This window comes from Protopterus annectens, chromosome 7.part0 (genome assembly GCF_019279795.1).
Source record: "Protopterus annectens isolate FY-2018-M chromosome 7.part0, PAN1.0, whole genome shotgun sequence".
In the NCBI taxonomy this organism is placed as follows: Eukaryota; Metazoa; Chordata; order Ceratodontiformes; family Protopteridae; genus Protopterus; species Protopterus annectens.
In genome coordinates, this window is record NC_056739.1 from 1,739,996,489 (window position 1) to 1,740,021,844 (window position 25,356).

At 44.2% G+C, this 25,356-nt stretch overlaps 1 protein-coding gene across 1 annotated transcript in view; it reads right to left on the reverse strand.

The window, feature by feature from the left end:
* Positions 1-25,356, reverse strand: part of VPS33B (VPS33B late endosome and lysosome associated) — a 2,132,768-nt gene that overhangs the window by 745,001 nt on the left and 1,362,411 nt on the right. The window lies entirely within an intron of this gene.

Here is a 25,356-nt window from a genome sequence, read left to right on the forward strand (position 1 = left end):
CTTTTTGATACATGTTGTCCTAGTTTCATTTTTGGAAAAAGGCACTAAAAGCTGGCTTGATTTCCTCATGTCTTTGGTACAATGTAAGCAAAATCTGAGCTGTCTTTGGACATCTAATGTATGAAGAATGTGTTCACCTTTGGTAGAAGAATTTTGAAAAAATACAGGCAAGTCAATGTGTTGATTTCACCTTTGGTAGAAGAATTTTGAAAAAAAATACAGGTAAGTCAATGTGTTGATTTAATTTTGTTTCTAATGCCACCTTTGGAATAAAAGAAGGATTTGTTCTTAGTGAAACTCTGTCACTGTGGAATATGAGAAAGTGGGGCGTGCATGAGAGCACTCGCAGTTCTGAAACTCATCTAGCAGGGGGGTGGCAATAAGAAAAATGGTCTTCCAAGACAGGAATTTTAAATCAGCTAAAGCCAAGGGCTCAAAAGCTTTTTGAGTCAATGACTGAAGTAATAATGTGACATCTCATGAAGGAACTGGAAATTATCTCAACAAGAAAGCTCCTTTGAGAAAAGCTTTAGCTGTTCTAAGTGAAGCAATAGATGAATCATTATGTCCTTTGTGGAAATTTGAAAAGGCAGCACCCTGCCAAAAATGTTCTGAAAGAAATTTCAGTATCAATGGAAGAAGAACTGAGAAAGGGTCCAAACCCTTTGAGGATGCCCAGATAAAGATTTTTTTCCATTTGCTTTTATAAGTCTTTTGAACTTTCTGAGAAGAAGATATTATATGGATTACTGAAGAATAAAGCCTGGCGTCTCTGTCTATCATTAAAACAGGAGAAACCATGATGTTAATTTTAGGCTCTGATAGTCCAGTAAAGGTATCCTGAATGGGTGACTCAGTAGATCTGGGACTGGAGCCAGCACCCATGTTGGGCACAGTAAGTGAGGCTAAAGGAAGGTTAACCATACCTTCCAGGTCCAGAACAGGGCAATGAGGATCACCTTGGTCTTGCATCTTGTGGCTTTCTTAATGAATGTTATTAGGAGAGGTATCAGTGGAAAGGTATATAGGAGACCTGGGGCCAAATGTGGACTAGAGCATCTCTTGGTGACTGTCCTTGTGGAAGGATGAGGGCAAAGTAACTGTTTGTTGTTTACGCAGGAGGTATTGAGGGTGCAGCAAGGTCGGCCCCAGTAGCTAAAGATCTATGTTGCCATTGTTTGACTGACAGACCACTTGTGAGGGAATAGAATACATCTGCTCAACCTGTCCGCTAGTATATTTGACATCCAAGAAATGTGCATTGCTATCAGAAAGCAATGAGAAGACATTGCCCACTGCCAGACTTGCATGACCTCCCAGCAAAGAGGTTATGAATGTGTTCCACCTTGTTTTTAGATGTATCATAATGCTGACATATTGTTTGTCTGTATGGAAATCACATCACTGGGTAGGAAGTCCTGAAATGCCTGCAAAACTAGGAGGACTGCTCATTTCCAAGACATTAATGTGAGGTTTGACCTCCAATGATGATGACCATGTCCCTTGGATTGTCTTCCCTTCAAAATGCCCCCCACCCTAGAATGGAAGCATCCATGGTTACCATGGCCTGGGAAACAGGTAGACAGAAGGGTCTGCCCTCTACAATTGAGGAAAACGTTATGCACCAACGTATATGGCTTCTGCATACTTAAGTAAGAAGTATTCTGGCATGTAGGGGTTGACATTGTTGTGACTATTAGACAGACGGTATCCATTGTAGTTCTCTCATGTGGTATCTTGTTAATGAGACTAATGTAATGGTAGATGCTATCAGGCCCAACAGATGCAGACTCAATCTTACCTGTGAACTGAGCTGATGAACCACTTGAAAGGCTACTAGTCTTAAAGACTGGACCCTTGTAATGGAAAGTCTAGCAACTTGTCGAAGTGTGTCCATCTCTCATCCTATTTGCTGCATGGGTGACAGTTTGTGCTTCGTATGATTAACTGTTATTCTAAACTGATCTGCAGGTCTGAGAAGAAAGGTCTGGTGATTCAATGGTAGATGCTTGCAGGTAGCAATTAGGAGCCAATCAACTAGGTACAGGAAGACTTGGATCCCATGCAGCCGTAGATGAGCTGCTACTGCTACCATAATCTTGTTGAACACATGGGCGGGGTATCAGATGAATGGCAGTGCCTTAAATTAATAGTGATTGCCTCCCAGCTGAAAATGGAGGAATCTCCTGGATTGCCTTTGAATCTTAATGTGATAATATTCATCCTCGAGATCCACAGAGCAAATCCAATTGTTCTTTCTCAACAGAGGCAGAATGGACTGTACCAATACCATCCAGAATTTTGACTATTTCAAATATTGTTTGAGGCAGCTGAGATCCAAAATTGGTCTGAGGTCCCTGTTGTTTTTGGAACTAAAAAAAACTTTGAATAGACTCCGAACTCTAACTGGTTGGATGAATCTTTTTTTTTTTTTTTTTTAACAACTTTAGTACTTTCGTTGTTGTGGATTCCAAATGATTAGGTGGCATATCAGGTGTCTTCAATTTCATCTCTGGGGAAGATAAAAAAGGGTATGGTATAGCCTCTGGTGATTATCCTTAGTATCCATGAATCAGACGTTATGGTTTGCCAGGTTACAGGGTGTAAGGATAAGTGTCCCCCGTCTACCCCAAGATTGCAGCGGATGGTCAACTGCTCTGATGGGATGTTGGTAAGGTGTCTCACTGAAGGGGGCATGAAAAACTTAATTCTGTGGTCTGCTTCTGCCTCTCAGATGATGTCTGTTTGAATTTCCTCCACCTCTTGCCTCAGTGAGGTCTATCTCCAGGTGTGTTATGGTGAAAAACCCTGTGATTTTTTAAATCACATTTTCTTACCTTCCCTTTGATTCCTGGAAAAGGATCTCTGTGGAGTGGAGAAAAGGGTTCCCACAGCAGACAGGGTCATACCATCTTGTTCATTCCTAGTAAGCATTTTCTTTACCTTAGGTCCAAACAGAGTACAATAGTTGAAGGGGTCATTTAAAAAAATACTTTGAAGCTTTCTGCGAAATCACATAGCCACATCTAGGTACGGTGCCGGCTGCTCTTGATGTGCCATCAGCTGCATTTCACAGCAGTCGCATAGGCACGTTAGATATAGACTGTAGGGTAGACATTTAGAAATCTACTATTTTTTGGACTTCCGATGACAAATTACCCAAAAAGAGATTTGGAAACAACCTTGATCAAGTCAATTTGGAAATGTGTCAAATGTGCCAGGTAATTCAGCGTGCAAAGGCTGAAGAAGTGTAAATCCATTTCCCTAGTCTGTCCAATGCTCTGGACTCTCTGTTAGGAGAATGGATAGACAAACTTTCCTCAGCTTCGTCGTGGTTGCAGCTACCACCATTGCATCTACTGGAGGGCTTTTGGACCAATGTTTCCTGTCCTTTGGGGCTATTAAGATTCTATTTTTTTTTTTTTTTAGGAATGGGGTCTTCCCTATCAGGTCAGGTTCCTTCCAAGCCTTCTGAGCAATAATGTCTATTAAGACGTCAGGAGGCTGAACTACCCAGGACGCTAATGGGCCAGACCTAAATGTTTCAAGGAACACAGACTTATCAGAAGGACTTTTGGTGGAACATCCTCCCCATTTCATCAACTGTAGTATGTCTCCAAAGGTGACATCCTCAGGGGAGGATCTTGGGGATCTTTCTCCTTCTCCTTCATCCAAGTCCATGTTTTCAGTGACAGGCTTAGGTGAAGAGTCTATGTGCTTCAGTTTGCACGTTCCCCTTCACAGAATGTGTCTCAGGAGCTCTGACAGAGACACAATGGATGGAGAGCTCAAACGTTGAGCCACCTCAAAGTCAATTGGGTCTGTTTGTCCTTGTCAACTTGAATAAGAAGAATGAGGTAGGGGATCCATTGGGAAATGGGTTGGATCTGAACTCGGTGCATGGACCTGTCTTCTTGGCCCAGCCAAGGCCCTTTCCACAGCCTCAAAAGCCATCTCTGCTACTGAAGCCAAGGAAAAACCTCCTCTGTCAGCCAACTTGGGAAGTTTTCTAACTCCAATACAGGTAAGCCCCAAAGAGGACCTTGGAGCCAAACTGTCAAGCACTGAAGCACCGAGGGGGAGAAATGGCTCCCAAAACTGAGTTGACTCCACCGTCAAAACTCCAACCCTGATGCTTCAGTTCTGGGACCCACTACAAACCGAAAGTGTCAGAGTCAAAAGACTACAGGACGAAGTAAAAGTTTCCAGGGCTATTGGGTCCAATGAAGGTGCACTGGAAGGGTTCAGACCCATAAACATTGGTTCTGAGAAAGGAGTCATGTCAGAATGAGGTGGGACGGGGCCGATGGGCCTGTTCCTGGCCCTCCTCTGGGGGACAGTGCTAAGAGGACCCCCCAGTTGAATCAGTTTCCTCATGAATTTTCTCATCATCCAGTTAACATCCATTTCAATAAGACTTCTGGTGGACTGACCAGACCTTAACAACGAAGCTACAGACACAGATCTTGAAGGTAGCTTGTGCCTAAGTATTGGTGAATGTACCCTGGGCTAATTAGCCCCATGGAAAAAGTAGGTTTTGATGAGGGAGTTCGGATCTGGGTTACAGAGGGATCTGACTGCCTCAACGACTTCGGTCCCACACTTGGGAGACTACATGGATCCAGAGACCTTTGTCTAGACTTCTCTGCCCTTTTCTCTTCCTGCCTTTTCTCATCTACTGGTTTCTTTCGGTGGTTTTCTTTAAGTCTGTCTTTCTCCTTCTCCTTTTTCTTCTTAGTAGAAGGAGATGTAAAAGCCTGTCAGATTTCAGAGGACATCATGGTATACCCTGTCTGAGGGGGAAGCAAATCCTTGAGTACTGATCTTTCTTTTCTATCTTGAATGGCTCTGGATCTGAAGGCAGTGTAGATACTACAGCTATCTTGATGAGAAGCACCTTAAACAATAGACAAAAAGGGAGTGTGGGTCTTGGAGAGGGATTTTGTGTCCACAGGAAGCAGCTAAACAATAGACACAAAGGCAGTGTGGGTCTTGGCAGGATGTTGTGTCCACAGGCTGAACTTTGAACCCAGAAGACTCCTCACAATTTCAGAAAGACATACAATATAACAAACAAACCACACACACACACACACACACACACACACACACACACACCACACACACACACACACACACACACACACACACAAGTCTACTTCAGTAGACCGAAGTACCACTTACCTGAATTACAAATAACGGAGACAGCAAAACCGAAACTGCATTTTAATGAACATGCATATCACCAAATCAGATTCCCAAAAAAAACAACACGTTGGTCAACATAAAAAGAAAAGCACATCGAAACATGTTAAACCCCCCAACTAAATATACCAACTCCGAAATCGCACTATAGAAGGGAAAAGGACAAATTTCCCATGTTGGCCAAGTGGTTGTTTTGCAGGGAATCTGTTTCGGTGATGTGCATTTTCATTAAAATACGGTTTCAGTTTTGTCATCTCAGTTACTTGCAATTCGGGTAAGTAGTATTTCGGACTACTGAAGTAGACCCATACATATGTCAATATGAAACGTATCTGTATATTAACAGCAGAAAAAGCAGTACTTATCCAAGTTATTATTCTACAAAGGTAACACATGTAAGGATATACATTTCAAAAACTTCCTACACTGACCCCAAAAAAACTGATTGAATCCTAACTCTAAGTATCAATACGATAAGGGAAGGGAGGAGCAAAAAATATTAACAAATTTTTTACTTTCCCTTGACAGCTCTAAGCACTCACGATAAGTGACACATCTGGTCAAACAGGCAGTAAATGAGATCTTTGGTAAATCAGTTAGAAGGGAACTGTGGACAGGGGAAGAGTCAAAGCTCACAAATCCAATACTCTGGTATAAAGTGAAGAAGTCGGATCAGGTCAGATCCGACAACATAAAAGTTATGTACTCCCCATAACTAGGCATCTGTGTTGTCCATTTTCATTCTTCCTCAATGAATGGGTCGCGAATCTGATCCTCGGATCCTACTCAGCTGCATACTTCAGACATTAGATCCAACTCTCAAACTCCTCCCTCTAGCCATAATGGCCTAGTCCATTCTGAATACCTCAGATCTAGTTTGGTGCCATAAGATCCCCATTAATTAGTTAAAGAAAAAGATAGCTCAAAGAATAGGGCTCAAACCCAGAACTTTAAGCTCCAATAAGAAATCCAACAAGTTCCTCCAGAATATATAGGAAGGAGGAGGGGAAGTTGAGGAAGAATGAAAATGGACAACGCAGATGCCTAGTTAATGGTGAGTACATAACTTTAATATCTGATGTTGTTCTTTTCATTTTTCCTCATTGTATGGGACAGAGTCCCCACTATGTGAATCTTGGGTGGCCATCATGGAGGGATACTCCAGAAAACTGCCGAACCAAAAGCAGCTCTGCTTCTAGAGGTCAAATCTAGTTTGTAATGAGTAATAAAGGTATGAGCATTAGACCAAGTAGCTGCTGCACAAATGCCATCAATGGAAGTTCTAGACCAGAAAGCAGAAGTAGTTGCCATGGACCCAGCAGAATGTGGTTTAGGAGGCTTTGGTAGGCAGAGACCTTGTTGAGTATATACAAAAGAAATGCAATCTGTAAACCATTTGGCCATGGTAACTTTAGAAACTGGTGATCCCAGTCTGTTTGGTGAGAAAGAAACAAAACAGCTGTTCTATTTTCCTGAAATCTTTTGTCCTGTGTAGAAAAAAAACATAGTTGTCTATGTACATCTAAAAGATGTAGCATATACTCTCCTTTATTTGACAAATTAGTAAAGTATACAGGCAAATTAATTGACTGATATTAGATTCAGATGCTACTTTTGGAAAGAAGGATGGATTGGTTCATAAAGTAACGCTGTCTTTGTTAAAAACTATATAAGGGGATTTGGAAGATAGAGCCTTGAGTTTGGAAATTTGCCTTGCAGATCTAATAGTTACCAGGAATGCTGTTTTCCAAGACAAAAAATTTAAATCAGATCTGACTGATGGTTCGAAAGGTTGTTGGGTCAACCCCTGAATTACAACTGTTAAATTCCATGGAGGTGATGAATCTTTCACCGGAGGTCTAAGTAAGAAGGTATCTTTCAAAAACACCTTGCACAATTTGGAAGAAGCTAAAGAAAAAGCTTTTTCTCCTGAATGGAAGTTAGATATGGCTGTTAACTGTACTGTGATTGTAGAAAACTAGCACCTTCTTCAAAGGTAGATAAAAAATCCAAAACTGAAGGTACAGGAATATAGAAAGGGTCAATTCTCTTTTGAAGAGTCCAAATTGAAAAATGTTCCCATTTACTCCTGTAGATTTTCCTTGTAGAAGCTTTCTGGGAAGATAGAAGAATATGTTGGACTGATGAGGAAAGCCTGGTCTGTCTAACTGTCTATGGTATTGGAGAAACCATGCAGTTAGTTTGAGACCTGGAATGTTGCAATGCTTCATCCCAGAGGGATGTGATAGTAGGTCTGGACTCAGGTCCAGTACACATGGAGGATATCAAAGATGAGACCAAAAGGGGGCAATGATGATAAACAAGCTCTTCAATCAAAGTGCTTTCTATAAGAATTTTGGAATCAGAGGTAATGGGGATGAGGATAAAAAAGACGGGAGGGTCAGATATAGACTAGAGCATCCCTCTGCGACTCCACCTGGGGGGGGGGGGTTAGGGCAAAAAAACTGCTGTATTTGTTACTGTAGAGAGATGCAAAGAGACTGCAATAAGGTTGGCCCCAAAGACAGAAAATCTTCTCCACCACTGATTGATTGCGATACCACTTGTGAAGCATCAAAATAGACCAGCTGACTTTGTCTGCTAGTATGTTGGATTTCCCTGGTATGAGTATTGCCTCAAGAATGCGGTTGGAGGAGAATGCCCACTGCCACACTCTCATTGTCTCCTGACAAATGGGGTAAGACTGGGCTCCCCTTGTTTGTTGATATACTAGACCACAGACATGTTTGCAATTGTCCCTAGAGAGAGAACACCTTGAAAGGCCTGCAACGCTAGTAGGACCATTCTCATCTCTAGAACATCGGTATGTGAATTGGCCTCTTGGGGGGACCATATGCCTTGAACAGTCCGTCCCAAAAAATGCCCCCACCCCAACTGTGATGTGCCCTTGGTTACCATGGCTACTGGGAAAGAAAGAATAAAGGTATGGCCTAGGTAAACTTTGTCAGATTGAATCCACCAACAAATATGATCCTTGCATACCCGAGTGAGTTTGACTAGAAAGGACAAAGGGTGATGCAGAACAAACCACTAAACAACTAGAGTACACTGGAGAGCACATGTATAGAAATGGGCTATAGGAACTAATGTTATGGCTGCTGCCACTGAACCTACATCCTGAAGGACAAGTCTAGCTAGAGGAGAAGAGTGAATACGAATTTGCTGTACCTGAATTTTGATGGTCTATATAATGTGTGGGATGGAAGGTTATCTGACTTACTGTGTTCAACTGGGCCACTATGAAATCCAGGCTCAGTACAGGTCATACATGAGATTTGGAGACATTGACTGAAATGCCTAGCTTTTAACAAAGTTCGGGCAAATAGCCCCTGGACTGTCCTACAAAATGCCTGGTTGGAGCAATGAGGAGCCAGTCGTCTAGATATGGAAACACTCAGAATCCCTGCAGTCTCGGGTGAACTTCTACCTCTGCCATAAGTTGGTGAGACCAAAGTACAGGGCTCTGAACTGATAGTGACTGGCTCCCAGCCAAAAGTGCAGAAATCTTCGGGATCGTCTGTTCATCTTGATGTGATAGTACATGTCTTGAAGATCGAATGAGCAAATCCAATTTTCCTTGGTAAAAAGGGTACAATGGACTGAACAGTGACCATTTGGAACTTTGACTTCATCACACAATTTTGTTCAGGTTGCTTAGATCCAAAATCTGTCTCAGGTCACATGCTTATTTGGCAATAACTAGAACCCTGAGTAAGTCCCGAATCCTCTTTGGTCTGGTGCAACCTCCTGGATGACTCATTTGTCTAGAAGCTTTTGCATTTCCTGAGCTGCAGCTTCTCTGTGACTAGGTGGGATATCAGGAAGCTTTCTTCTTTTGTTTGGAGAAATCTGGAAACATGGTATGAAATAACCTCTGGATATTATTTTTAGCACCCAAAATATTTTGTTATAGAAGCCCAGGCATCTGGGTGCAAAACTAAGCACCCCCCCGACTGCCTCCAGAGGTAGGCAGTCGGGCACCCCTTCAGGAGTGCTGGAGGGGTCTATCTGAAAAAGAATCTCTGTAACCTTGGTTTTGAGGGCCTCCCCTGCCACAAGAACAGTGTATTCCATTTGATGCCCCCCGCCTCTGAATGAGTTGTCCCCACGTGAATCTTGGAAAGGTCCTTGGGATTTACAGAACCATATTTTCTTACCTTCACTTTGATTTTAGGAAAAGGATTGTTGAGAGGTAGAAAAGCATATTCCTACAGTACACAGGGTCTTTCTATCTTGTTCACTCCAGGAAAGCATTTCTTTTACAGGGCCACACAAAGACACTCCATCAAAGGGAGCATTGATGAAAGAGACCTGAAAGACTCCACAAAACTGCATAACCGCATCCAGGCATGTCTCCTAATGGCATTGTCTGATCCAGCTATCTGTGACATACCCTCTGCGGCATGGGATGTTAACCTCTTGGATGCACTGGAAATGGATAAGAGTGGCCAGCTGTGAAGAGGGTCTACGAGAGGGATTTCCTGTGTCAAACCCCACTGCAAACTTATGAAGTGTGCTAAATGATTCAGGAACCCCAAGGCAATAGTGGCTGAAGCAAACATGTACTTTCCAAACTTGTCCAACACCCTAGACTCTCTATTAGGGGGATGGATAGAGGAACTCTGATTCACTAGTTCCTTCATTGTGGCTGCTGCTGCAACCGTAACATTGAAAGAGACTCCTTTGCTCCAATGTGGTCTGTCCTTCGGTGGTGCCAAAATGTTGTCTGACTGTTGTGGAATTGGTTCAACAGAGTCAGTTTCCTTCGATGCACAGCAGGAGATTAAATTGATGAGCTCATCTGCCAGGCGAGTCACCCAAGACATACATAGGCTGGAACCAAAAGTTTCCAGACAAAAAAATGACTCCTTCGGGGAAGAGGTATCTGAAGACCATCCACCTTTTTGTTTAAGAATTTCCAAAATGTCTCTGAATCAAACATCATCCAGTGGAGATCTGAGGGAACCCTTCCCCTTTACTGAAATCATAGGGAAATTGATGTGGCTCCTTTTGCATGTTCTCTATTATGAGACCTCTTCAGTGGGATGATGTGGAGAGGTATGTGAAGTGAGGGGAAGTTCCTCAATGGGAACTGTTTGGATGCTAGATGGTACCGGCTATCCCTCTGGAGTAGGCCTGATAGGCTCAGAGCTCAGATTCAAACGGGGAATGGATGTAGGACCAAGGATGAAACGGTAGTCGAATCCCTCATTCGAGAGAAAGCCCTCTCCACTACCTCGAAGGCCGATGGACCAGAAGAAGCCATGGCTGGCTGCACTGGACCTGAAGACATCACAGCTGCCAGACCCTGACTCTGGCTGGATCCATGCCTTTAGGAAGGAGTCAGACCCGAGCTGTCCAATGCCGAGGCCCCAAGGGGCAAAGATGGCTCCAATAACACAATAAAATCAGAGTGGATCCCAACCTTCTGGATTGTGAGCTGATGCTTCATTTCTGAGATTCATCCTCATTGAAGGGAACCAGAGTAGAACTAGTCAGGGAAGATGTCAATGTGGAAGACCTAGTCTTCTTTGGCTCCGACACTGACACTCTCGGGGTTCCTGGATCCAAGGGCTCCAAAAATGAAGGACGGATCAGAGAAGGAGATATCACAACATGAGAAGTGGATGGCAGGCTCACGGATCTGATGGGAGACAGAGCTGGAATAACCCACATATGAATCTGAGCTCTGAGGAATTTCCTCATCATCCTATCCATATCGGCTTCTGACAGACTTCTGGCGGACATAATGGGGGTGGCTGATTGTGGTCTACACTCTCTCCTCGGTGTCCCCAGAAAAAAAACAGAGTGCATCCATGGAAACACTGGTTTGACTGTGAACCCGGGTGAGCAATTTCGATGAGATTCTGATTTAATGACAATCAGGTCTGAGGTTGTTGGATCAGAGTGTTTTTTCTTATGATCTGTTGAAGTCAGATACAAAGTTTTCTGTTTTTTTTGTGGTGGCTCTGATGACGACTGAACCGAAGTAGCAGCCTTTGGAGAACTGGTGGGGTATATCTTGCGAGATTCCTTGCACTCCGAAGAGGATTTCACAAATTTGCCATGGGTTTGAGCTCCTGAGAAGGGAGGAAGCAAACCCTCAAGTATCAATTTATTGTGCCTGTCATTCAGAGCTCTTGAATTGAATGCAGCGCAAATGGAGCAGTTAGTGTTAATGTGTGCTGCTCCGAAGCATTAAACCCACTCCTTGTCATCAGAATTGGGAATCTTACGCCCACAGGGAGTGCACTTTTTAAATCCTGTTGGTTCTTCGGCCATACTGAAAAGTGCAGGATTTATAGAAAAAGGGAAATAAAAAAGCAGGAATAATTTTTTTTTTTTTTAAGAAAAGCAGGCTACCAACAATGGTAAAAAAGAATGCCCTCTAAAGGGTAAAAAAGGTTAAAAGTAGACAGGTATAAATACCAGCTACAGGACATTAGACGCTACCAACTGGTATGAAAAAGTCAAAGTTATAATGCTATAACAGTGATGGCAAACCTATGACATGATACATTTTGGGTGACACACCAGTATTCATCAACACCCGAGTTACCCAAGAAACTGCTTTTGCATTTGTTGCTTGTGTGTAGTGCATTGAATTATTTTGTGCCAGGAGCCATGTCAGCACACTGCTGCAGATGTAATGAAGTTATTAACCTCAAAGACTATTTCAGTATACTTTATACTTTCTCGCTAGAGTCTGCAAAGGGCACTGCTGACATTGTTTTCTCTTCATTGTTACACTTCCGCAAAGGGCAAGTAGTCTGCATTTCTAGGAGTGTGCTCTTTTACATTCCTCTCAACTGTCCCTCTTAATCCCTGCTAGAAATGACAACTTTTTACACTTAATAATGACAGTAATTAGATTTACAGACTAATTTTACTTCAGAAAATGTATATTAATTCACGTTAATTTTTTTCTGTCTGTCTCAAATTAATAGTATTAGTACTTTAAAACTGTCCATGTCTCTTATTTCTAGATTTGTCCCGGACTCTGTTGAGATTTATTCCTGATGTACTGAGAGCCATGCTGTTTTATTTATTTATTTGTTGTTTGGTGGGTGGCGGGACACGCAAGCAGAGTCAAGTTAGGCATTTTCCGAATTTTTGACACACTAAACCCAAAAGCTTCACCATCACTGTGTTATAAAGTTATAACATTTATGATTGGAATAGAACTCATGTATTATGGAAAAATGAAGAGGGAGGGAATACAAATATAGAAAAATAGTACAGAGATAATCACTTATGAAAAAGACGAAATAGTTATCCAATATAAAGCTGAGAGAGGGATCCGTGTCTGTGTGAGATGGAGGAAAACAACATCTGAGGTACTTTTGGTTGACTGAGGTATCATGGGTAGAGGGAGGAGCTCAAGAGTTGGCTCCGAAGTCTAACGCATGCTGCCAAGTCAGATCCAAAGTTGGATCCACTACCCACATGTTGAGAAAGAATGAAACAGACAGCATTAGATCATCTGTTTAGGTTTCTGAATCTGTTCATGTTCAGGGGAACTGACTCTGACACTTCCAAAACCTCAGATTCCAGATCCCCCCTTTGAAATCAGGATCCTGGTGTGGTTGAATGGGGGTGGGAGCACGGGCATTACTCTAACCAAGTATGCATCACATAATCAACAGCTTGAATAATGGATCTGGCCACAGTCACCAACTCAGCTGAAAATATAGTCAGAGACTGTTGGCCAGTCATGTGATGAACTTTACGTCTCTTTTTTTGCATACACTACACTAGTGGGAGAATCCGGGGGGGGGGGTCAACACTGGCAACAGATTCTGTACCTCTGACTTCCCTGCACCTAAAGCGTTTGGTTATCCTGTACTTGAACCATGTAATGGTACAGCCTGGAGGAACTGTCTGACCCTTGTATGACATGCAGGTGTTGTACTTTCACCATACCAGGGGACCTGGAGGCCAGCGAAAGTGAGTGGTCCAACAGCCTGCCCAAGGCTACTGCAGAGTCATAAGCCATAGGCTAAGGCATACTTTTTGATTTACTTTTATGTTTTTTTTTAGGTGAACAAGTGGCAGACAGCAAGGGGGGTGTATCTGAGTCCATCAAGTCAGGGGACAAAAACTAGTCACACCAATTCCAAATAATGGCTGCACAGTCCATCCACAACCCTTTTTTCCCATTTTTGAACATGGGGTTGGGGAGTCACTTCAACAGTGGCAATCATCTATAGCCACTGTTTACACTGCCAGGTGACTGGCCCTGCCACAGTAGTTCTTCCATGCCACACACCTGCACGCACACTAACAACAATGGCCAGTTTAGAGTATCTAATCCACCTAACTGCATGTTTTTGGAATGTGGGAAGAAAATGGAGCACCAGGAGGAAACCTACACGAACACAGGAATGGCTGCACAGTCATCCAGTAAAAATTAACAAATTCCAGTATTCTCCCTCTAAATAGCAATCTGAAGTCTATTTTTGCAGGAGTGCTATTCTGAGCACTGCACTGAATAGTTCAAAACAAAACACACATGTGCAAAAGTCCCCCAGTTTCTGGAAAAAAGGCTACTTTCAGTCCATATTAATAGATACATCCTAAAACAGTATTAAGCAAGAAAGAAATCATAAACTTAAGAAAAATTCCAGTCAGAAATGTTTAACACCCAAAGTGGTGCCAAAATGCAATTTAAATTAAAACAATCATTTAAAATGTTGTAATCTTGCTCAATCATCTCAAATAATCACAGCCCCAAAGAAAGAAAAACATTATCATCAGCAAGTTCTCCTGTCAAAACTTAAAAAAGGAAGCTTTTAATGAACAGAAAAAAAAAACAAGTGCCATTCACTTGCAGCTCTGGAAGCATGCAGTAATGACAGGAACTATACTAAAAGGACCTTAGTACAGAAACTCAGTTAAACATTCACAAGAGGTCATAAAACACATTTCAAGGGATCATATCTCTCAACCTCTGGAGCAAGAAATGTGGACAAAGCCTAAAATAATGGGGGGACAATAGTCCAAAACTAAGGACAGATTTTAAACAGTGCTCTTATAAACTTAGAAAGTTGCTAGAATAACAGGATTTGTGTTAGTATGCATTTTCTGAAGAATATGAACTCAGAAACTCAAATGTATGTCATTATTTGGTGATGTCAATCTTCAGTTATTTGCCAAAAAAAAAAAAACACAAATTTTATGAGGAACAGACCAAACATCAGAGGCAAAAATCTGGACATTCTGATAAAATCTGGATAGCTGACAGTTATGCAAGGGATACAAATTCCCAGAAACAAACAATCAGGTTATAATCAACAGTATAAACTTTACTGCGCTAGCTAAAGTAAAACCCAAGCATATGTAACATTTCTAATCAGAAAAAAAAAAACAGTCAAAGCAGCAGAATACACTATGCAAGCAGTGATAGATAAAAAGCAGAGGGAGGAAATGTAGGAAATAAAAAAAAAAAAAAAAAGAAAGGGTTTCTTATCTGAGCTAAGATGCTGAAAACAGCCTGAGTAAGTAATCTTCCAAATGATCTTTCTTGTACTATGGCACTAGAAGACTGAAAGGGTCCTGTCTGTGGGTCAGTAAGGCCATCCCTGTACTGCCAATCACCTGGCAGTACAGGCAGTCCTTGTATTGCCAGATGACTGATCCATCACACCCCACAGATGGGTAGTGGGAGGGACTTTGTGTTTTAGTAGTCTGCTAGAGGAGGTTTGTAGGGCACTACTACTTGAATACCAGTAAGGCAGTGTATTTGTTGAAAATATGAATATGATTGAAAGTTTACTTGAGACTCACATATGGCACTGAGTGCTGAGATAAAGTATTCCTCCCTGCTGTACAGATTCATCTTCAGTACCAGGAAAATGCTAATTCTTGTTGCTCCCTTTTCACAATAAGACAATAACTGCATTGTTTCCTTGCAAGAAATACTTTTAGAAAAATTCCTTTGGGAGACTGGCTATGTCACACAGTCCTAATGTGCAAATGGACTATAACTGTTGAAACACTGATTACAGCTCCAGGATTCCAGCCATGAGTGATAGCTTGCTGTTTTATAAGTACTTTTTGTCCCCATTCCTGCCAATCCCTAAGCCTCTCCCACTCAGACACATTCCATTTGTTGTCATGGACAGGAGTCACAGCAAGAGCTGTCTGGAAGGGGCTGTCATTTAGAAAGCCAAGGTGGTGCTTTGTACTATTTCTGGCATCCTAACAATCAAAGCATTTACAATTACCCTAATCTCACTACTGAGTAGGGGATATGAGATCTGCTTCACTGTGGAGGTCTACAGCACCCTCCAGCTGTGAGTGCATGCTTCTGCACATCATTGCTGAAGGCTAGCACCAGGCAGCAGCTTGGTGAGCTTAATGACCAATCTCCAGAATGCACATTTAGATTGCTGCCACTTTTTGGTAGTTTGTGGTAGTGTGTGGCTGGCTCTGCCCCTGTCATTTCCCAAGGATCGGTACACCCACCCTTCCCTGCAGCTACATTAGGTGTCCAAGCCACTAATACAATTCTGGTCACTTGGACCATTGTAAAATATTCATTCCTCTATGTTACTGGAGCTGGCACATGACTACTGAACAACAGCCATAAATGCTGGCATAAAAAACACCTGCCTTCCTACATAAATTGGACTCTCCCTGCCAAATTCAGATGAAATTCTTCATTATTAAGGCCTCTAAACAATGGAAAAAGGTGAGTAGTGAAATACAATTCTTCTGGATAAAGTAACAGTAAGCAACAAACTGGGAAATGTAAATTATATTATGTATGCATTAAATATTTAGTATACCATTTATTATGTGTACAATATGCATCTAATTGCTATACAATTCAGGTAAAGTACCCATCATGAATTACTCCCTTATCAGCCTCAACAAAAAGCTGAGATCCCTCATCAAATCCTCTAAAGCTGGCAATACCCAGATTTGTTCGGAGCTATTGTACAATGGCACCTCCTATACCGAGCCAACAGATATTGCCAATATACTGGCCAACAGATTCAGTGCCAACTTTACCCCCCTCTCTCCCCGATCAAAGGACCAATCGCAATACCAGTAGATTGCCAGGCACCCAGTATTACTGCTGCACAGGTTAAAACAGCACTGCCTAAGGCCAAGAATACAGCTTCTATGGGGCCTGACAATATCCCTGGCTGCATTCTACATGAACTACAGAGTGAACTGGCACCTCACCTGTGTGCCCTGTTCAATCACAGCCTCACCTCAGGCTTTGTCCCTACCGAATGGCGCACTGCTACAGTCATCCCTCTCCACAAAGGAGGAGCGACTACGGACCCTGGGAACTATCGCCCCATTAGCCTGATGAGTCTGATATGCAAAGCTATGGAACGCATTATCATGGACCTAATAAACAAGGATATAGGGAATCTCCAAACTCTGGATCCCACACAGTTTGGTTTTGTGGAGGGCAGATCATGCCTGCTCACCCTGGTCAACTTCTTTGAGTCAGTCACCAGAGCAGTGAATTAAGGCAAGTTGGTTCATACAGCCTGCCTTGATCTAGCCAAGGCCTTTGATACCACTCCCTACTCAGGAATCATAGAAAAACTCACTAAGCTAGGCATCAACCCCTAATACCATTTGGTGGGTTGCAAACTGGCTCACAGATAGAACCTATAGTGTGAAAGTAGCTGACTCCAAGTCAGACTGCCGACCAGTCACGGGTGGAGTCTCCTGTTTGGTATCTACTTCTCTGAAGTCCAGGCCAACACGAAGGGACTCTGGCTGATAAAGTTTGCAGACGATTTCAAGATGGGAGCCATAACTTATTCCCCAAGTGATGTTGACATCCTACAGAAAGGCCTCACTGAGACCAATGACTGGTGTCAGAACCATGGCCTTAACCTCAATGCCAAAAAATGTGTTATCATCCCCTTTGGGAAAAACCCAGTTCCCATGAATTATCACATCGATGGTAGTCCACTGAACACAGAAGGCATTATAATAAATCTGGGAACACAGGTTGACAGCAACCTCTCTTTTGACCACCACATTGCCACTGTGGTCAGAAAGTCCTTCTATGTGGCACATCTCATTACTAAGGGTTTTGCATCCAGGAAGAAAGAGGTCATTGTTTCCCCTCTACCCTTCCCTCATTAGGCCAGTCATCGAGTACAATGCCCCATTTGTCATGTACCTCAGTAGATACCTGCAACAAAAGGAGAGGCCGCAAAAGTAGCTCACAAAGAGGATCCTGGGCCTTAAACATTTGTCCTATATGGACAGACTCAAAAAGCTTCAAATATTCTCTGTTTCATATCACCTACTTAGAGGCGATCTCTGCTTGACTTACAAAGCCATGTCTAACCCAGCTCTGTTCGAAATGCTACATCTAAAGAAATCCCAATCCCTCTGCACTACACGCTCCTGAGACCTTAACCTCTTTACCACAATCAACAGAACAATCTGGAGGGACAGGTTCATAACCCAGAGACAGCTCATGCTATGAATAGACGTACCATACATGTCAAGCAAGGCGCCTCAGTGGCCCTCTTCAAGAACAATCTTGAAGAGTGGATGAGAAATAGAAAATTCACCCCGGGGATCACTCCAGTGGCTCTACTCGACATAGGCACTGGGAACTAAGGTCGGGTGGCACGATGCCAGGGTAATCTTATGGGCTAGGTTTGTAAAGACTCCAGGGCCATTAGCCTAGTGTACACCTATGAACCTATAATGAACCAAGCTATGCAGATTAAATATGAGTTATGCTCTGCTTGGTAATTGGTTCAAAAATAATGCCTTTTCTAACCTTATTTACAGTATGTGGCTGTGACATTCCTTTCTGGTTTATCATTTTCAACCTGCAACATTAATGACCTAGCCCTAAGGGTGTTCAAAGCTAGCTGTGGCAGCTTTGCAGCCTGTACTTAAAAGTTGGAAAATATAATGAATCATAATAAGCAACTAGTCAGGATGATATTTAATATGCAATCAGTACACTTTCTTGGCTGTAGATTTAAGAAACTTCTCCAGAATATCAAAATTGACATTAAGATGTGGTTTCTTAGAAGAAAATTTGACAGTAAGAAATAAGAAATAGGATACTGGCAGCATTGCTGAAATATCCTAGACCTTCCAATAATCTTCATTAACAACAACTTAACAGCGGTTTCTACTAAATCATGATCTAAACTAAAAGGGTAAGATTCACACTTTTGAGAAAGTATAGTCAGATTCCATGACTATTTCAATACCAGGTAAGACCTGAAAAACAATGCAAGAAATTCAATGGTTAATAAACATGAATTAGAAGTTATGTACTCACCATAACGTTCCATCTGAGTAGGTGTATTCATTTGTCTGCAACCTGTGGGTTATGGATCCGATATCGGATCCGAACTGGCATGGTTTTCCAGCTATGGATCCAAGCTCTCAGCTCCTCCCCTCACCCATAATGCCCTGCTCTACCCTCATGACCTCAGATCGAGTTTGCCAAAGCAACAACACCCTAAAAAGGGTAACATAGAATATGCAGGAAACTGAAAGGCCAGGGGATACAGACAAATGAATACACCTACTCAGATGGAACGTTATGGTGAGTACATAACTTCTAAATCTGAAGTAGGATATTCATTTGTCTGCAACCTGTGGGACAGAGTCCCCAGCTACCTGAATCTTGGGCGGCCATCATGGAAGGATATTCCGAGCACCATGAAGGATGCTCTACCCCTAGATGCAAGATCCAACTTATAGTGGGAAATAAACGATGAGATGAAGCCCACGTGGCTGCTGCACAAATATCATCTAGAGGAATCCTAGCCTTGAAGGCTGCCGAGGTAGATACTGACCGGGTTGAATGGGCATGAACACCCTCGGCCTTCCTGAAGCTTGATAAGCCAATAAGATGCACTGTGAAATCCAGCGGGACAGAGAAACTTTAGAGATTGGCTTGCCCAAATTGAATTTTGCAAAGGAAATAAACAGCTGGTCGGATTGCCTATGACCAGCCGTCCTGTTCAGATAAAATCTAAGTTGCCTGTGAACATCTAGTGAATGTAGCCTATATTCACCTTTGTTTTCATATTTAGGAAGAAAACAGGGAGGTTAATGGACTGATTGATGTTTGCTTCAGAAGCGACTTTAGGAAGAAAGGACGGTTGGTCCTGAGATTGACACGGTCCGGATGAAATACCAAGTAAGGAGGTTTAGCTGATAATGCTTGAAGTTCAGAAACTCTCTTGGCGATGTAATGGCTACCAAAAGGCTGTCTTGTAGGACAAGAATTTGAGATCCAGGCTCGAAGGAGGCGGTCAAGGCCTGTAGGACCAGAGAGGTCCCAAGGAGGAACTGCTTGTTTTATAGGGGCCTGAGAAGAAAAGTACCTTTAAGAAAAATTTTACACAATTTGGCTGACATAAGAGGATTAGAGTCATGGCCAATGTGATAGTGAGAAATTGCCGCCAGTTGTACTTTGACTGTGGAACTGCTGGCACCATCGTTAAAGAGAGTGGTTAGAAAGTCAAGCACTAAAGGAAGAGGAACCGTGAAGGGATTCAGGCCTTGCCGCTCCGCCCACAAAGAGAAACGCTTCCACTTGCTTCGTAAACCTTTCTAGTGGATGGTTTATGAGCTGCCACCAAAATTGCCTTAACCGGTGATGAAATACCGGAGTCCTAATCAAGAGTGGAACTGGAGCAGCCGTCAGCTTCAGGTTGTCCAGATTCGGAGGAGGAATGCAGGATGGATGGGATATCAGATCCGGGATGGGATCTAGAATCCAAGGAGGATTCACCGAGTGAGACCTTAGGAAAGGGAACCAGATCTGTCGAGGCCAGAACGGAGCAATGAGAATCATTCTGCAACCCACCCGAGAGGCTTTCTGAAGAACTTGGAGCATCAGAGGCAAGGGTGGATAGGCATACAGAAGACCGGGTGGCCAAGCATGCACCAGAGCGTCTCTTGGGGTACCTCCGGGAGGAGGTATTAGAGAAAACTGTCGCACTTGGTGTTTGAGGGAGAAGCAAAAGATCGCATGAAGGGTTCCCCACCGTGCGAATATGCGCTACTTGACAATTGAGAGACCACTCGTAAGGGGTCAGAATGGTGCGACTGAGCTTGTCCGCTAGGATGTTGGACCGACCGGAATGGCTATTAGAAAGCGATTGGTGGAGATTGCCCATTCCCAAACTCTCATGGCTTCTCGACAAAGAGGGAAGACCTTGTTCCCCTTGCTTGTTGATGTACCAGACAACAGACATGTTGTCCGATTGAATTGCAATTGTTCCCAAGGGAAGAAAGTCCTGAAGTGCTAGCAACGCTAAGAGCACTGCTCTCATCTCTAGAACATTGATATGCAGTAAGGTCTCTGAATCGCTCCACGTGCCTTGGGCGGTCCAAGTGCCCCACCCGAGGCGGGAGGCATCTGTGGTCACCGTGGCGAGAGGAGAAGCACAAAATGGGCGGCCTTGTGGAGATCCGGGAGTGGAGCCACCACAAGAGGGACCGCTTGCAAGCCTTGCTGATCGCTATGGGATGATGCATGGGAGAGCAAGGTATGACCACTGTACTAAGCACTGTAGAATGCATATTGAGCCTGGCAAGAGGAAGAAGCGCTATAGCCGATGGCATGGACCCTAGAGCCCTCAGGACCAACTCCGAACAGAACTTGAATGGAGAATGGCCCGCACCTGGAGCTGCAGATTTAGAACTCTGTCCGCAGTGAGGAAGGCTCAGAACTCCTTGTGTCTAGCCTGGCCCCTATAAAATCTAAGAGCTGTGTGGGCCAGGTTGGACTTCTTTGTATTTATTGTGATGCCCAGAAAGGGAGCAAGATGGAGAAAGGAGTCTGCCAATAGAAGTAGATGCCTTGTTGGGAAGCCAGTCGTCCAGGTAGGGAAAGACCTGCACCCCTGAAGCCTCAGGTGGGCGCTACCACTGCTAATACTTTGGTGAACACCCTGGGGCTGTGGTGAGACCAAAGGGAAGGACCGAACTGGTAGTGACTGGCTCCCAGCCGGAAGCGGAGAAACCTCCTGGAGCGCCTGTCCATCAGGATGTGGTAGTACGCGTCCTTGAGGTCTATCGAGCACATCCAGTGATTTTCTCCCAGAAGGGGAGAATAGATTGCAGAGTGACCATTCGCAATTGTTCTTTGGGGACTCCCAGATCCAAGAGACAGAGCCCTACGATTGGTCTTAGTTCCCGCGTGTGTTTTGGCACTAAAAAGAATCTGGAGTAGAACCCTGATCCGATCTGGTCTGGGGGAATGGGCTGGATGGCTCTTTTCTTTAGCAGATGGCCAATTTCTGCCAAAGCGGCCTCCCGTTGACCGGGTGGGACGTCTGGGAGGGACTTCAACTTTGGAAGGTACAGGAAAGGAATGCGATATCCTCTGGATATGATCTGGAGAACCCAGCGGTCCGATCTTATGGACTCCCATGCCGCTAGGTGCCCCGAAAAACGTCCCCCGACTGCCTCCAGAGTAGAGCAGTCGGGCACCTCAGGGTTGCTCAGAGAAAGGTTCCCTGGACCCAAAGTTTCTGGGAGCCCCTCTGCCTCTAGGGCGGCGTCCTCCCTGTCCTCCTCTGCCACGGAAGGACTGGTTGTCCGGAGCAGGCTGGGACTGCTGCGACTTCCAGAACCACATCTTCTTCTGACCCTTTTGGTTCCTAGAATAGGGCCTCTGGGGTGCAGAGAAGCGGATTCCGATGGCAGACAGCGTCTTCCGTCCTTTCGCTCTGGGTCAACGGTCTTGCCAAACAGAGCAGAACCATCAAAGGCGTTCACGCGGCGCTTTGAAGGGCTCAGAAAAAGAGCCAGGCCTGGCGCCTAGTGACCAGTCCTGTCCCGCAGCTCTAGCGCCTTCCGTTGCATGGGAGAGTAGCCGCATAGAAGTATTAGTAACTGACCTAAGAGTGGCCATACGGGTGGAGTGCAGAACTCTGTCCTCCTCCGAAATGGACTCGGGGATGCAGCGTATTCTTTAATAAGATCTCGCTGCATCCTAATGACAAATAGTTCAGCCCTTACCGAGAAGGTCGCCGAACTAAACATCCGCTTGTCCATCATCCGAGACTCCTTGCTCGGTGGGTGGACTGAGGGACTCTCCTGAGCCAGTTCCCTCTTTGTGGCCGTCAACATGGCATCTACCGGAGGCCCCTTACTCCAATGGGCGGTCGGATGGCGGACTAAGGATCCTATCCGGTCTCTTGGGAATTGGCTCCATGGTGTCCGGTTCCTTCCACGCCCTGGTGGTAATAAGGTCCACCAGGGGACACCCAAGAGGTAGACGGGCCCGCTTCAAATGCCTCCAAGAACACGGACTTGTCCGAGGAAGACTTGGGGGCAGACCAATTTCCATGATGTCTCCAAATGAGACATCCTCGGGGTGACCGTGGGGAGCCTTCCCCTTCCTCCAAGTCCGTGTCTTCTGTGAGAGACTGGGAGTCAATGTGCCTCCTTTGACATCCTCTGGGGGCTGTCAGAGGAGTCCTGCGCAGCAATTTGCTCCATAGGAGCAACTTGGGGCACAGAAGCAGGCTGTCCCAGGGCCGGATGGTGGAAGCCTGGCCCAGTGCAGAGGGGAGCGCGGAGCCGGAACAAGTGGGGTCCGAGACCCTCAACAGAGCCCTCTCCACTACATCAAAAGCGGAGCCGACCTCGACCAAAGGATCCGACAATCGGCTCCCTCGATCCGAAGAGTGGACGATCCGAAGGGACAGTACGCTCCGACACAGACGGCGCCGAAGGAGCACTGATCCCCGGATCTGAGGCTCGGATCCAGGCTCCGAGAGGTCGGATCCGGGCAGGGTCGGATCCGCCAAGTACTATCGGCGCCGACCCAGCTGCTCGGCTCCAGCTGCTCCGAACCTGGATAGCGGGTCGGAGAAGGAGCAATAGGCTTAAAAGGGTGTTGAGCTCCCCAGAGAGGCAAGAGCACTCCCATCTGCATCTGGGCCTGGATGAACCTTCTCATCATCCGGTCCAGATCAGCATCAGAAAGGCTATATGTAGATCTCGGCGAGGCTACCGAGGTAGGCCTGGAGTGCCTCCTCGATAGCCTCGACGGAGATCGGGTCTCCTCCTCCTCAGGACCCGGTGAAAGCACACAGGGGACCGGAGCCGAGAAGGAGGAGAGGAGCCGGGAGAAGCCGCTTGGCTGGCGGGGCCGAAACAGAGGTCTCGGCCCGCCTCCCTCCTTCTAGCATCCCTCTCCTCTCCAGAAGCGGGAGGTTGAGTCCCAGGAGCAGGAGGGTGCCACAGGGGAACAACCGTGACACAGTTGTTCCCGAAGGAGCGGAGGCGGAGCCGAGTCTGGCGGTAAAAGACCCGCCAAGACAAGCTTGGACCTCCGCTCCTCAGTGCCCTGGGGTTGAACCCTGCACAAATGGAGCAACCAGATGTGAGGTGTTCAACCCCGAGACACTAACACACCGAGTGTGGCCATCAGCCGGTGAGAGCTTATGGCCACACTCGTTTGAAAAAATAGATTTGGGCTGATCAGCCATTCAAATCTATAAAGCTACTAAAAGTAACTTAAACAAATACAGACACACAGGCCCAACACACACTCTACGCAACAGCGGGAGGGAAAAAATTACTTAATTTAACTCTAAATAAAACTATCAAAGAGGGAAACCTAAACTTTCACACAGAAATACACAAAAAACTTTAAATTTTCTGATTTAACAGGTAAGAAATAACCACTTAGCTGAGAGCTATGAATACAAATCCAGTCACCAGCGCGGCAAACGAGATCTGAGGTCATGAGGGTAGAGCAGGGCATTATGGGTGAGGGGAGGAGCTGAGAGCTTGGATCCATAGCTGGAAAACCATGCCGGTTCGGATCCGATATCGGATCCATAACCCACAGGTTGCAGACAAATGAATATCCTACTTCAGATCTGATATTATCTGTAGTGTGCAGATTCACTCTGATGTTAAATGAGACTTATCCTGACGGGTATAACAAAAGGCAGAGTAAGAAACAGTTGTCCATACTGGTTGGCTATTCTTTATTGCTCTGACTCTATACAGCTTAATTAACAGATAAAATAGCATTTTACATTTTTTATACTAGATTAACAACAATGCAGGCCATGAAATTCATGTTCTGACACAAAGCTTAAGGTAATGGGATGAGTTACCGGGAAACCTAGATTCAAACCGAAGTTAGACAGACCAAGACAACAAAAACAACAGACAGTGACTTGCACACTTGATTAACGACAGGTGTCCAAAAAAATACAAAAAAGATTATTGGCTCTACTGCTGCAGATTAACATTAAGAGGAGGTTATTCTAAACTGTACAAAAAAGAAACACATTAAAGTATACACAGCATTTGATAGTGCAGTGAGTCTAACTGTGCAGGTTCAGGTAATGGCAGATTCTAAACGAAGGCATATTCTAGAAAGCCATATACTACAGTACATAAATGGTAGGAGTACATGGGGAAACTGCAATGTACTCTGTGAAGGGTGAGAAGTGCAGAGAATGGGAAAAATGTTAGTGCACGCATTTCATTTCTAATATGCTTTCATAGCAGAATGAAATTTCAGTGTCCTTCAGTATGTATATGTTGGCTTGCTTCTTGCCCTAAGTTCTGACAGGGTTAGAAAAGTTTAAGATCTGTTCTGAGTAGAAAGTTAATTGAATTTGGAACTTATGCCTAATATGGAATGTCATAAACAAGCAGTCAGGAGATCTTAGTTAGCAAAATTAATGCTGTAGTGTTCATTTCTAATTGGTCAGCGTCAGTTTTATGACTGTTACAATAATGTTCCTTTTAATGAAAAAAGGTATAACATACTATGATTCTAGTAGCTCAGAGACAGGATTGTTTCCTAGCCTCTCACATATGTCTTTCGTGCAGTAAATGAGATTGCTATTCTTTGCTGAAATGTCTCGTGTGAAAGTTATTTGGTACTTTAACAACTCCCACCAGCAGCAGATCAGCCAAGCTGTAGCTCCAATATAGTCTTTCAGAAGACCCAGTGTGGAATACTGTTTCATGCACACAGTTGTTCTAAACATTTTAACAAAACATTAGCTTTTATTACTAACCTAGCAAAAGAGAGTCGATAGTGGTCTGCATTTACTTAGCAGAGAACAGTGTTTCATTGCTTTGATAGGCACCATACTATACTGGACTTGACAAGAAAAGTTC